We start from the raw sequence: 15,963 nt of genomic DNA, 5'->3' as shown, positions 1-15,963 counted from the left end.
AAGGAAGTACTCACTGGGTGACAGAGGATGGCGAGGAGGTGGACGTCAATGCACAGAAACCAGAGCAGTAGGACCCACCACCAGAGCCAGAGGGGACCCTGTCCCCATGAACAGTGTGGGCTCTGAGGCATAGGGAGCAACAGGAGTGATGCTCCAAGAGGCTGAGGCAGGCAAAGGCCCACAGCCCAGCTCCCTAGCTGGCCAGGTAGAGCTCACTAGCTCTGGGAGGAGGTATGTGATTCCTCAGCTGGAGTAGGATGGGAACAAGTGAGGGTCACATGCCTCATAAAGCCCAGATGCTGCAATCAGCATGCAAAGTACAAAAGGGAAGCAGAGCTGAGATGATATGTCTGCTCAACTGCTCATGTTGGTGGACCTTGGCTTGGCTGCTCCTGGACCACTATGGGACTGTGCTTCAGGTTTGACTGGACTGTGTCCAGACTGCCGGACTTCAGACTTGACTACTTGGCTTGACCCTATACTGTGTTTCCTGTCCTTTGGACTTTGCTTGTGTGGTTTGACCCCTAGACTTTGGGCATTGGACTTGACATACTGGCTTGCTGCCAGGTAGGCCAGGGGTTCAGGACATAAAAGGTATTGGGCTGGCCCTGCAATAGCAAAACTGAGAACAAGGAAGTTGGCAGCCAGTGTCATCCCCTCAGCTGGTTGTTAGGTAAGTAGGCAAGAAAGAGGGTGCTAGCTGAGGACAGATTGTAGTTGGTGGGGCAGTGCCCAATTCCCCCTATAAAACCAACCTCCACTAGTTACACATGATAGCAGCACATCTCTGTATTTAAACCCAGATCACCCAATCTTACAGAAAGTGGGAGGTCCAATTTCAAGAGCAAAAAGGGTAGAATAGGTAGAGGAATTCTATTCCTCCTTCCATGTGGCTCACTGTCCCTGGTTGCCCCCAACTTCCCTGTTCTCTCGGCCAGGCTCCATCACTGGAAGGAAGCCTGGCTCAGATTAAAAGCTGTGAGCAGGTAAGCAGGGGGAGAGTTCAGCACTCCTCAAATTCCCTATTTGCTTTTAAGAACAGACTTTCCCATCCCACATTCTATGCATAAGTGGGGTGGATTTTAAACATACACACAGGCTACTTTCACGTGTAATTTGTTTTGAGCTTTTTTACAGTGTCGAGTTTTCTTCTGAAATGTGATTACTGGAGACTTTCATTTTGTTTATTTACAAATAATGTGTTTGTTTGCAAATGTACACTGAGAAAATGATGTGAAGGCAAGTACCTCAGTCAGCGGTAGTTCCCTCAAGCAACACCCCTCCCCCCACCTCGCAGTTCCTTAGTGCCAGGCAGCTGCCTACTTCTTTTTCTTATGCTGGCTACATTTAAATCTGCCTTTTTCCTTTGGCCCCAGCTGGTGGGATGTTCTCTGTTGCTAGCAACTACCAGCAATCAGGATCATTAAGCATGCAAGCTATATAAAAGCCCAGAGGGAAAAGTAATCATTTAATATACAATAACATTCGCATAGCAAAAACTTTTCTTGTGTTGTTTTGTGGCTTCAGGCAATGTGGGCAGCACTCTTTTCAATTTCTGAAATATTTTCTGTTCGCCTACAATGAAAGTTACAAAGGAGGGTCAAAAAGTGGTATCGATAGATTTTGAGAGGAAATTACAGTCTTGCTCAAGTTTGGAGAGGGACTCCATAAAAGATACATTAAGATAGGGAATGAGATTTAGCTAACGACCTTGGCCCAAGCCTCATAAAACACCTGGAAGAAGAGAGAGGTTCATTTCTTAGCCCCTCCTCAGATCTCCTTATAAAACATGTTGCCCACAGGTCTCGAGCCTGTCAGAATTTTAAAAAATAAACAGCATTTCAAGGATAATTCTACAGGCAGCAGCCACAGAGCACCCACAAAGTCTGTTGAGTTGCCATGGTGACAAATTTCTGCTTTGGGTATGAGAGCACAGTTCTCTATAGAAAGGCGTTTTTGAAGAAATCTAAAAAGCATTAACCCCAACATAGCAGTTTACAATTCCTCTTGCCAAAACTACCTAATCGACATGGATCTTTCTTTGTGAATGAGCATTGCCAAACCAAATAAATTAATTGGGCAATTCCATTGATTGAGCTTCACTTGCAAGTTCATTTGCTGAGTTCAGACTGACAGCAAAAATATACTTGTCTTCACTTTACACACACTGGACTTATTCATCGTGCTGCCATTGAGAACATGGACCAAACAGGCTTGACTCTGAATCATGATCTGAAGTCATTTAAGGCAGCACGACTGTGTTCTGAACTGGGCCTGCGTTACACAAACTCGCAACTTTTGATATACTTAGCAGAGCTTGTAACTTAATGCCATGGCAGTCACTCAGCCCAAATTATATATTAGCTAATGAAAGACTTCAGAACAAGCCCTTCCAGTGCCCAGCATAGGGTTCGCAGGTAATCGTGATGGATTAAACCAGCATTTTCTCGCTCATTTTGCAATCTGAATCCCACATGAGAAAAGAACTGCATGGAGTCCTCCCACTGAACAAATTTCACTCAGTCACAAAAGAAGCGCAGCTGAGCCTGCGGGCAGCTTCGCCCTCCTATACAGGGACAGCCCTTGGCACAGTGACATGGGCTCCAACCTTGGCAGGTGTCAAGTGACACATCTCGATCCAACGGAGCCATTCCTCAACTCTTCCAAAGGGATGTGGCTGTGCTGAAAATAAACCTGCTCAAATTGAATTCCTCCCTCTCTTGGTGTAGCCTGACAGGGGTCCCCATTCTCGCCAAGCACCTCCTTTGCTCAGCCTTCCTCCCCCTTCACCCCTGCTGCCTTCTGAGCCAGGGGGGCTCACTGTCATGGAGGCAGCAGAGGGATCTGACTCCACAACGTGGCTTCACCAGCCTTGAGGTTGAAGCAAGGATAAGCTGATGGGTGGGAGGATAATCCGCATTTTAAGAACACTTTCATAGAGATACAAAAAGGGAAACACTGCCGCCAACTCCCCGTTGTTCATAAAATTACAGAGCAAGCAAAGCCGTCACTGCCTGCTTTGTCTCGGCATGTCAAGAGGCAAGGACAGCAAGGGGGAAGGAATTCTTTCTTCTCTCCCTCCCTCTTTTCTCATGCCAGAAACAGCCCTCTCCACCCCAGTACTGCCCCACACTTCTCACTACTCCGTGATACCACAGCATTTCCCAGCACCATACCTAGAGCTATTGAACTGTACAGTTACATTGTGCTTAGTACAATAAGATGGTTTGCTGGCTGGCCTTCGTGCATTATTTAAAATAAAAGAGCAATGGAGTCCAACTTTTCAGGAGATGAACTAAGCAAGTGTCTGGATGCAGTTTTATTTATTGGAGTTCTGCTACTATTGCTGGATCAAAGGTATTTTTTACACACGGAGGCTAAAAGTAAATCTTGCTGCAAACAGGTTTGTGATGAAAAGGTAAAGCCTACATTTACCACAATCACAGAACTGTACAGTCGGACAGGACCACAAGGGTCATCTAGTCCAACCCTCTGAGATGCAGGAATCTTTTTTGTCCAACATGGGACTCGAACCCATGATCCTAAGATTAAGAGCCTCTTGCTCTATAGATTGAACTATCCACTTTGTTCTCAGTGTTTATGTGCATTACAAATGCCCCCCCCCCTCAGCTTTCTCTTCTGCATTAACAAAGATCAGAAGCTAACATAAATTGCATACTCTGGCTTTTGAGGCCTGAAACGTGTGTTTTCAGGACCCATCCTTTTCCTGTGAGAGTAATTTGTTTTAACTGTTTTAGTGCTGAATTTTAAATTGTTGTACCCTGGGGCCTGTTGCTGAAGGACAAAGAGTAATAATAATAATAATCAATTTTTTGTTAATCTCCTGCTTAAGCCTTGAGTAACAGTGCAATCTTAACCTACAGGTGTGCCAACTAGAAGAGTTATGATGGGGCAGATATCCCCACCCTGTGGAGAGGACCCTATGCTTGTGGATCTGTAGCCACCCAGCCAGAGAAATCCCTGTAGGGTTAAGTAGGAGAAGAACCTGCAGAAAAGGCAAAGTGGGGAAAGTTTTGTGCACACCCACCAAACACAGCAGGTGGAAGCAAACCTACTCCCATAAGAGATATGCAACCCCCTCACCACAGCCCATGTTTCAGGGCAGAGCTCCAAGCTGCTCAGTTCTCTGGTGCCTACCTCCTGGTCCACGAGTGCTCCAGTGCTGTTGCAAGCATGGCAGGCTGAGATTTGCGGTTTAGGGGTGCCATCTAGGCTACATCTTCATCTTTCCTGAGCAAGGGACCTATCCTTGTACAGCAAGAACTCTAAAGCCCCAACCTTCTTCTCTGGTAGATATCTCCTCATCTTCCCTGAGGGCTGCCTTGGACCTTGACCTCTGGCTGATTCTAACTACATGTCTGCTTCTAAACCCCTAATCCTCTGTGGATGCCTTCAATCATGCCTCCAGCTTGGCCTTTTCTGCACACATTTTTGGGGTCTCCTGATCTTCTATTGCTTATTTGGAAGAAGATCCCTCTCTCATTTGGGCTGTTTCCCTGCATCTGGGCCTCTTGACCTACTATTAGTCCCTTGGTATGAACCCTGTCATTTTTGGACCATGCTAGCATCTGGCCCCATAAAGTGATGGTCAGCAAACCACAGACCCTAGAACCTGAGCACTAGGAGCATGACAATTGCTACTTCTTATGTATGTACATAACATCATTCTCTGTGTTGTGTGGTATCTCGTTGGCTTGTAGAACTATATTGAAGGAAGGTGAGGACAGGTGACCTCACCTAGGCCCAAAGTCACCCCCCCACCAAAGCAGGCTCAAAGCTTCTCAAAGCTTTTTAAAATCATTTTCTCAGCAGCTAAGCATCAGAAACATTCCGCTTGCTGTAACTAAAAAGATTGCAACAAGGTAGAGAACAGAGCCCATTGTCTTCTCAGGCCTTTCTCAGAACCACATTGCAACTTGCTTTCTCTCCGGGAACCATGCCAAAGCACAAGAATGAAACAATGGGAACACTCTGAAAACCCCCTCACCCCCTTTCCTGCCAAGAGTCCACAATAGTTCCAAGACAGCTTTCTGTACATGCTCAGGAACCTCAACATGGGGCAGGACTCCTGAGGGAGGAGAAAGGGGGAGGGAACTAGAAAGGGGTTTGTGCACATCACTGTGAACCCGTGCATGCTTTTTGTGACTTATCACACTTGCTCCTTCTACCAATTCATGGATGGTAGAAATAAAAGCCTTTTCTCCGAAACTATTCTTTGAGTGTCTGTTGACTCCCACTTCCCTTTCCCAGGTGCAATATTTTTCCCACCCAAGGGCAAAGCCTCATAAGGCTACAATATGATCTCTAATTCTAGAAAAATAATGTCATATGATGTTGGATCTAGTTGAAAACATACCTTGTGCTGAGAACTGTGGAAATAATTGGCACCAGATTATGATTTGAAATCGTTTCAGCAATGTTTTGATAAAAATGTATGCCTTGTCAAGAGAGAGAGAGAGAGAGAGAGAGAGAGAGAGAGAGAGAGAGATATTCCAGACTGAAAATCAAAGTCTGACAATTCTGAGGTAGTATTATGTAAAGGTGCAATATTCTCCTGTATTCATCAATTAAGGATGCTGGAGCCAGTTTGACAATGGACAACTTTAAATATACAGTCATATAAATAAATTAGCAAGTACAAAGTGTTAATTATTGGCAATGCTTTTTTTCTGGGGGGATGCAGGGGGACGCATACCCCTAAACACTTTGTGAATCTAAGTTTGGCTTCACTGAGGTGCAGTATTTCAAAATGAGTAGGGAAATGAGAGTACCCTTAAACATTTTTTTAAGGAAAAAAAGCACTGAGTACTGGTGTATGGAAGGGAGAAGATGGAAAACACCTTTTACTCCTCAAAGTTTACCAAAGCAATCCAAGGAGCCAATGATTCTCCCTACTTAAATAAATATTGCCACCACAACTTTCTTTGTAGTATTGCTGAAGCAAAAAATAAGAAAGTACATACTTCCCATCTCAGAAGTGACACTGTTCCAGCAAAGATTCTGTGTGCCCAGAATGTTCATAAAAAGAATTACAGAAATGTCAAACACCTGCTTTATTGCCATCCCTGTGATCCCTTCCAACTTTACAATTCTATGATTCGCTGATTACACCATTCGCCATTCCTTCTTCACTTACAGTTGCCCTTTTTCTTCAGGAACACCTTGCAGCTATTGAAAAACAAAAAGAAATGCTTCCAAAGTTAGAGGGACTCTAAAGCATTAACCTTTCTGTTCTCCTGCTTGAGACATAATAAGCTTACCCAGGATGGATCTGGCTGATATGAACAAACTGGCGCCACGACTGCAAGCTTGTGGATCCAAGCTCAACTTGGTACATGGAACCATAGAGTAGACTGCCCACCCCACTGCAATCCCCAAGTTGGTTCTCCCATCTTTGCTTGAAGACCTCCAGTGAGAGGTGGCCCCCACCCTCAGGTAACTTGTTCCACTGTCAAACTGCTCTTATTGTTAATAAATGTTTAACTATAATCTACCAGGCCGTTTTCTGGCCTAGGTGTTTATTCTGCAATCAACAAAGTTGAGTAAAATGTATCCCAAATGCCATTATTTGCACTTTTCACAACACTCCCACAAGATCTAAATGACTGCTGGTAGCATAATATCCTGGCCTCATGAAACCGGAGGTGGGGGAAAAGCCAAAAAGAAAAGAGCCAAGGCAGCATTCAGTCACAACTTTTAAAAAATGGGCTGGAGTAATTGCTCTAGTACTAGCTTTGCATGTCAAAGTGCATAGCAAGAAAATATTGTTTATAACAGTAGGGCTGCATGGCTGGGGCATGGAAGAAGGAGGCCTTCTGTTTTTCTTCGAAACTAGCAGCACTGCATGAGTGCTCCAGTCCTAGAGTTGCCCAATGGAAGCATGCATAGTTCTCAGCACTCTGTTGCTTCCTGTTGATCCTCCCTGCAGCATGAATGATTCGTTGCCTATTAGTCACTTCTTGTATTCTATTTTTCTATTATTTTGCTTTAAGCTTTAAAAAATGTTTTTCTCCTCTTAAAATGTTTGTGAAACGGCATTACCAACATATGCCCAGCAGATGGCAGCATTGGCACAAAAGTGTTTGACAGACAGGCATGCACTGAAAATTCTTTTATCTTTCAGTTTTCAATTTGGTCACAACAAAGATGCCCTTGAGTTTGCTAAATTTATTTGTGCAAGTTACCATTCAGTTGTGGGGAGGGCAATTAAATATCCTGTAGTATCTAAAGTGATAAGTGGAGTGCCACAGTGTTCTGTTCTGGGCCTGTTGTTGTTCAATGTCTTTATAAACGACTTGGATGAAGGAATTGTGGGGATGCTCATCACATGTGCAGATGACACCAAACCGGGAGGGGTAGCCAATGCCACTAAAGATAGAACTGGGATTCAAGATGACCTTAACAGATCAGAGAACTAGTCCCAAACTAACAAAATGAATTTCAACAGGGACAAGTTTAAGGCTTTGTACCTAGGCAGGAAGAACCATCTGCACAAATATAAGATGGGGGACATCTGTCTTACTAGTAGCACATATGAAAAGATTCAAGGGGTCTTCATGGACCACAAGCTTAACACAAGTCAAGAAGGTGATGCAGCAGAAAGGAAAAAAGCTAATGCTTTTCTAGGCTGCATCAACAGAAGTATAGTGTCCCAATCTATTGTTGTTGTTATTATTATTATTATTATTATTATTATTATTATTATTATTATTATTATTATTATTATTCACTCCCTCAGAAGGTGGGACTTTCATTTATTGGAAGTTTTAAAGCAGTTGTTGGATGGCCATTTGTCATTGATGCTTTAGTTGAGATTCCTTGCATTGCAGGGGGCTGAAATAGATTACCCTCAGAGTCCCTTCCAATTCTACAATTTTAATATTCTATCATTTGTATAAAGTTTTAATGCTCAGTGTTTATGCAGTACTTTAGTTAAGAATGCCTTTTTTTTGCAAAACTTAGGAATCAGAATAATAATAATAATAATTTATTATTTATATCCCGCCCATCTGGCTGGGTTTCCCCAGCCACTCTGGGCGGCTTCCAAAAGAATATTAAAATACTGTGATACATCAAACATTAAAAGCTTCCCAAAAAGCTTAGAATAACTTCTAAGCACCAGCACCAGCTCTGAGACCTGTGGGTATAGGGTGGTATACTTACTTACTTACTTACTTATTTACTTACTTACTTACTTACTTACTTATAAACAGTGCTTTTTCTGGGGGGGGGGTGTAGGGGGACGCATATCCCTAAACATTTTGTGAATCTTTGTACTTTTGTCCATTTAATATATTTATTTTCCCCGATTTGAACTATAAAATTGTGCTTTTCTTGAGTAAAAATGAGAGTACCCCTAAACATTTTTTAGGGGGGGGGAGCTCTGCTTATAAATAATAGGGAAAGGAAAGAGATGGATCCAAGATCCAAGAGTTGTTTTGGAAAAATGCAATGGGCAAAGGAATGTGAAGTTGATTTCAGCAGCTGTAAGGCCTGGAGGGGATGAACTGGCGGAGGGTGAATTAATCATACTGGTTAAAACAGAATAAAATAGCACAGAAGTTCATCTTTGAACTAGCTTTAACACTAGTTACTTTTTATTGGCACTAGTTAATTTTCCTAGCCACATACACTGTTGCAACATGGAAAATTAAACTGAGAAGTTACTACAAAAAAGGGAGAATAAGTTTCTTAAATAAAATAATATACAAATTATTTGCTGATGGGCAATTCAGTTTCTTTTCTACTCTTAACCTCTTTTGGGGGCATTTACCACCTGCATGGGAGATTACAGTTTTAATATTAATGAAGACATTTGGAAGATGTATCTATTTTGTTTTAGGTATCTTGTTTTTTGCAATGGTTTTGGCTATGCAAATAAATAATATTCATATTCATCTATAAATACTAAAGTCTATGCTTAAACTTAAACATTTCTGTTCTCTTTAAAATCTGTTTTAATATTCTGTTTTTGCTGCCACTAGTTCGAAGTCCAATGAGAGTTTATACAATTGAGATATCGAAACCAATGTCTGAATTGAAGTGGGCAGACTAAACCAAGTAGCATATAACCTGCAGGAAGTAAATTTTAGGGCATTAATCAGTTGTCATGCTCATAAAGTTGACCAATAATTAAATGCATATAAATAAATAATAAGTACATCACCGTTGTACTAAACGGTAGCATCACCGTTTAGCACACAAAAGGGAGCATTCAATGTACTGCCAAAAACCAAAATCTCAGTTGTAAAAAGGATCTGTAACTAAAGTTTCAATTTTAGAATTTTTTAATCACAGGAAACTTGTTTCCCCCTATTTGTTTTCTAGAATGCCTGTGTCCTAGCAACAGACCATTTGAACTTAAATTTATATGTTCCAGTAGATGTTTCCTCCAGCCATCTGAACTGGAAAACACATAGATATCAAAAGACTTGACCTGTTCAATTGCACGAGAATCAATTTACCATTTGTGCTACCTGGCCTCTGACTAGAAGCTACCACTTTAGTTTTCAAATGACAGAAAACGTAATTTAGAGTAATTGCCTTTGGTGAATTACAGTCTTTTCTACACTACTGAAGAAAAAGAAAGGAATATCATGCCATCTGCACATAGGAAGGCACCTGGAAGTTAACTGAGCTCATTTAATAGCCGAAATAAAATGATAAAGGACCTAAAATTAAGGATCTGCCCATATCTCCAAAAGTTATGAGGTTTTTAGGCGAGGGGTCCACAATGGGCCCCTGCAAGCAAGAAGAAACAAGGTCTGCAAACTTTATGACACTGCTTCTTGGGTATTCCATGCAAAATAAAAATTGTAGTGTTGTTGGGATGGTCAGTCTGGGCAAATGCCTAATTTCTCCACCTTCTGAAACTGGCTTTGCAAGTGTTTCGAAGTGGCCACTGAAAGGGAACAATGAGTCCCATCCCAGCTTGTGGAGTGGCAACAGTTTGTAGACATGGCGGTTCAACTTGCTTGCTTCTCTCACACTCTTGCCCCTAAGGCAGCTGTTTTAAATGGTGTATGCAAGGATGGTGGGCTTGACTGAAAGCAAACTAGCTGAACAGAAGAAATTACATATGCCTCATTGTGGCAAGCTCAGAATAGTCTCAGATTGTTACCATTCCTTTACCTACATTACAGTTTTATGAAGTTTCCATTTTATACATAAATCTATTCTCCTATAAATCAATATAAATATAAATAATAATAAAACAATATAAATATAAATATAAATAAATATAAAAATATAAATAAAACAGTGCTTAAGATAAATTAATCAGTTAATTTTAGCTGATTTTATCTTTATTGTATCTTTTGTAAATTTACGCTATTTAGGGAATATAGTGTTAAGTGGTATATAACTTGTTTAAATAAATGAATGAATAACTTTAAACAAATACTTCGTTTCACATTTGGTATCATTGGGAGTCACACATTCACCATGTATTTTCTTCACAAACACCACACTTGTTTTGTGTTTCCTTCATTGTCTAGTTTTTAATTTCAGTATTCACACTTACCTTGAGATCCAATATATATACCTTTTCTTCGTCAATGCCTTTGCTAGCAGTGGCAGCACACTGGAAATCATTGACCTTTGGGGAGCACCAGGTTGGCTATCCCTGCCCTAGAACAACACTGTGTCCCGGCATCCTGAGGGGGAAATACCGGTAGTGGCTGCCAGGAGTAGCCATTGATGTTTCTGCTGCTGCCACTGGAAACAGGCATCTCCCATACCAAAGGAATGAATGAATGGTAGACCATAATAGAACTTTCATTTATGCTTTGTGAATTTGTCTCCGGATGCATGCAAACTGGAAATTTCTTTTTGTCCCAAAATAAAAGTACACACTTGTATTTTGTTGCCCATTCATCTCGCATACCATGGTTTGTTTCTCCCAAGCTTGGCTTGTTTTCCAGCTGCTCTTCTCCTATGCCTTTTTAGTTTCATGAGCATTTGGGATAGAGGTGGAGAAACAAATTATGGTTAAGCAACGTAACTGGGTTCAGATATAAAACCAACCCATAGTTAAAACAAGTCATGGCTCAGAAGTCAATACAAACCATGGTTTCACACCATGGCTTATTGGCATTAAATGACCCATGGTTAATCTGCTGTGTTGGTTTCACACATTCATACAAACCATAGTTGGGCTAAACAAATTACAGCCTAGTGCTATGTGAATACCAGGCCACTGTGTCCCTCTCCAGATTCCTTTTAAACATGTGCAATTTCTCCTACAACTTTTTGATCACTTTAAATTGCAGTGATCTCCTTTCTTATAGTCAAGTTACGCCCAATCCCCACCTTGATGATCTAAAACATTTACACTATCATCCTTAACGGATGGGAGTTGTCCTAAACTGGATGCTTCCCAGCTCCTCACAGCTTCCTGTAGCTTTGTTTTCAGAAGCTGACAAATTTGCTCTATTTGCCAGGATCTAGACTTCCTTCAGTCCCCAAGGCAGTGCGTGCTTTCACCTTTGCCCTGTACTATGTTTGGCATGTCTCCAGTGTTTCATGCATGACTGAAATGTAACACTCTAGTTAGCAATTTCCCTCTGGCTTACATTCTGACACATGGCTAATTTTAAGTTCCATTAAAATCCTGAAGGTGAATGATAATCCATCATTTCCCATTAATTTTTAAATACACAGCTTCACACAGAGACAAAACACATATACAATGAAAGGTTGAAGCGTGTTAGAATATGCAAAAAGCTAAAATAATCAATGAAGCAATGGAAACACTATATCCTTGAACATTTGCAACATAAAATAACTAGGAACGTGTATAAAAGAAAAGGGTACCTTTGACCAGCAGAGGGAGACAAATTAAAACTTCCAAGAGTGTGTCAAAATGGCTACTGGAGGATGTGATAGGATAAGCAGTCTGCCTATACAGTGGTACTTAATTCGTTCTTAACTTGAAGAACAAACTTGAATTTGTTCTTAACTTGAAGCACCACTTTAGCTAATGGGGCCTCCCGCTGCTGCTACGCCACCAGAGCACGATTTCTGTTCTCATCCTGAAGCAAAGTTCTTAACCCGAAGCAATCTTTCTGGGTTAGTGGAGTCTGTAACCTGAAGCGTATGTAACCTGAAGTGTATGTAACCTGAGGTACCACTGTAGATCTTTTCAGAGAAATCAGGCAGAAAACGCCAGACACAAAACAGTCAATTTCAAAATGTTTACTGAAAGAGTTGGTATAGTGTAACCACTTGAAGAATGAGCTCTAGGAGGTGACTAGTTCAAATTTCATCATAACCACAAACTCACTAGAGCAGAGTGGTCCAACGCACAGCCCAAGGGCCACATGCGGCCCTCAGTGCCTTTTGGGGCGGCTCTCAGCAACATGTGATTCCCTGCCCCCAGCTCTTGTGCTGCAAGGCGTTGGGCTTTGGGACAGAGACGTTGAGTCCTCCCACCTCCTTCCCAAAGCTCAGTTAGCGCTTTTCCAACTTGGGAAAGGAAGTGGGAGGGCTCTAGGACACTGCCAGAGCCTCTTACCTCCTTTCCAAAGCCCAGTGCCTCACTTACCTGGCTTTGGAAGGGCAGCGTGAGAAGAGAGTTGGCTCACTTGATATAAATCAGGGGTCTGCAACCCGCGGCTCCGGAGCCGCATTTTACACCTTTGCCGCGGCTCCAGGGCGGATACTAGCGAGGGGAGGAGGCGCATTGTGCTGTGGTGGGCACTGTACTGGCTGTGACGTCGCATGGGGGCGGTGCATGCGTTAGTCACGCACCGTCCCAATGTCACCTTCCTGCCCGCTGTCAGATCGCGGCTCCGGAGATATATTTGTTTTAAATGTTGCAATGGTTTTGCGGCGCCCAGTTTTTTCCCCTCAGAAATGGGTCCAAGTGGCTCTTTTTGTCTTAAAGGTTGCAGACCCCTGGTATAAATAGTTGAACCTCCCTGTACTAGAGGGCCTTAGGCGAACTACTACCTTTCACCTTTACCACTGCACCTCACCTCAGCATAATATGGAAATAATAGTACCTTAAAGGGATATTGTAAGAATTGTTGTGGTAATGTATGTGAATAGCTCTGAATGCTGAAAGTGCTATATAGAGTTGTTATGATTTCTAAATACGTTGTCTCTTGTCTGTTGCTTATGGGTGCAATATAGATGACTTTCCCCTATATACAGTGGTATCTCTGGTTACAAACTTAATTCATTCTGGAGGTCCATTCTTAACCTGAAACTGTTCTTAACCTGAGGTACCACTTTAGCTAATGGGGCCTCCCACTGCTGCTGCACAGCCACCACGTAATTTCTGTTCTCATCCTGAGGTAAAGTTCTTAACCTGAGCTACTACTTCCAGGTTAGCGGAGTCTGTAACCCGAAGTGTTTGTAACCCAAGGTGTTTGTAACCTGAGGTACCACTGGTGGTACCTCCAGTTACAAACTTAATCCATTCTTGGAGGTCTGTTTCATAACATGAGGCCCACTTCCGCTAATGGCACCTCCCACCATTAGCGAAATTACTTCACACTTGTAATTTTAAGTTTTATTTTTCTAAATGTGTGAAAATAATACTGTGAGACCCAGATACAAATATCTTAATATGCTTTCTGCAGAGTTGATTAAAGTAAAATTAGGATATTATCCCTTCCTTGTTCTGTACTGACAAAATCTGAATAGAGTTTGACATGCAAGGGTTATAAACCCCAGAACTTAAATTGAGAACTTAAAATCGTAAGATTTTATACACCATAAACATTTATTATGGGGTTCCACTTCCACTTCCCTTTTCCCACCCTAATAGGAAGGACTCCCTTTCCTGCACTTTCCTGCACTTCTTGAACCCTAATTTCATAGCATTCACTGCCCTTTCTCTTTCTATATAGACTGAAATCCAGCCTTCCAATCCCAGTGGAATTTTTGCCTGTGCTACATATGGTGTGATTTCGTGATTTGTGATTTCCTGAAGAACTGATATAGTAACACTAAATTCCTCCTCCTTTTTTGCAAAAAAATTACAAGTTTTTGAGCTTTTTTGAAGCCAAATTCTATACTTCCAACATGGGTTGCCACACGTCCAGATTTTCCAAGACATTACAGCGAAATTCCAGATGTATGGCAACCCTTTGAAACCTCATACACACTGCCTTCATACACACTGCCCAGGCTTGCACCCTAGCAGTTTGACTTCACCTCCATTGCCTCTTGAGACAGATGGATGCCAACAACAACAATACAGAACATCAGTTCCTTGGTTTAGTGCGGATGTGGGCATTCAGCCAGTTTGGGTCTCTGATATATATTTTTTTCTTATATGATACAATACAATCACAACCACATATTTTGTTATTTTCTCCAGAGGAGGATAGTGTTGCAGGTATGAGGTTGTAACCTTGATTTTGGGAGGTCTATATTTTGTGTCTTGTTCTGCCACAAATTTTCTTTATGTCTGTGTGGAAACAAACATTTTTTTTTTACGAGTAATCAGATTCCGACATCTAATTAATTGTACATCAGCAATTCAGGTGCACATACGATTGGTTCTATACAGATTAGGTCTGCTTCAGGTAATTAATATAGGAAATCTGCAATGCATGCAAAAGGCTGTGTGTTGTAGCACATTAACCACATTATAGGCATCTCTCAGGTCCTAATGTCTCAGTAAAATCATGTAGTAACTATTTCCTACCTCAAAGGGGTGCTGTGAGTATTAATTGTTGAAAGGGCGGTGAAGCAGCCTGATGATCTGTGGAGAGGTAAATACGATTCCCCCCCCCCCAATTTGGTCTCTGAGGGTCTGTCAGTTCTAGCTTGGGGCTCATTTACATGATCATGTGCACACCCACCCACCCTTTGTTATAAACGTGGCTAATTTGACATAGCTTCGCTGAGTCAACAAATTCACCTCAGCATACCCATTTGCTGTCTCAAATGTCAGTGTAACAACCCTAAAGGAGCACAACAAGTAGACATCAGCTAACAGAGGAGGGAAATTTCACCCAGCCCCTTCTCACTTATACAGGTATTGAGTGTACATGCTTTCACAAGGACAAGAGAGGTGAGACACCCAGGAGCTGTTCCTTTGCTTTCAAACCCACTTCAATCTCTGATACACCCTTTGATAATACAAAGAGATCTGAGATGGAAAGAAATTAAGCGGTTGCTATTTCAGGGTAATAGTTTGTGTAAATGACCTCCTGGACTCTGGGTTACTTTGAAGCAATATGGGGGGAAAGCTGATTTTTTTAAGGAGGTGTGACATTTCTCTCAGGAGGATGTCATTGCTGGATTTATTGTGCAGAAATAGTAAGCACTTTCATTTCCTGCCATCCTCCAAGAGAGGAACATATTACCAGAGGAAAAGCATAGACTGTAGTCCGCCTCATTATTTAATGTTCTGCTAAGAGGTTTTTCCTCTAAAGTTATGCAAGGATAGAGGGCACTATGGCCTTCCCCATTTGGCTGCTTATGTAAGAATGGATATCTTGCTGGAAACATGCCATATCATCTGGCACTGGAAATCCTTTAATTAGGTTTTTATTACTAAGGGGGGCTGTGGTGGCTAGTGTTGTGGGCTGTGGGGGCACTGCAGATGAGATAGCATGCTACCATTTACCAGGAACATTGAAGGACCAAAAAATTACATTCATTAGAGAGAGGGGCCAGTAAACACCAGTAACCGCCCCCTCGGTAGGAGATTCAGTATCCTCTACCATGCTCAGCTTTATGGGAAGTTTGGGGGGAAGTATTCCTCCAAAGATTTTGGAGGGAAAAAGACAGGCGTCAGGGTATCCCCTGCTCACAAGGGTCGTGTGGGTTAAAACAATAACTTTATTCAGAGGAGTAGTGGGGGATTCTGCATCTCTGCATATTATTGGGGTGGGCTTCGAAGTAGTTCAAGGGCAGCACCGAATCCCCCACATAAAAATAGAAATAAGCTTCTCCTCAGTGTTGTTTCTCTATGGGTGGGGC

The sequence above is a fragment of the Podarcis bocagei genome, assembly GCF_964188305.1.
Source record: "Podarcis bocagei genome assembly, chromosome: 10".
NCBI lineage: Eukaryota > Metazoa > Chordata > Lepidosauria > Squamata > Lacertidae > Podarcis > Podarcis bocagei.
Note: the sequence above shows the minus strand (reverse complement) of the source record.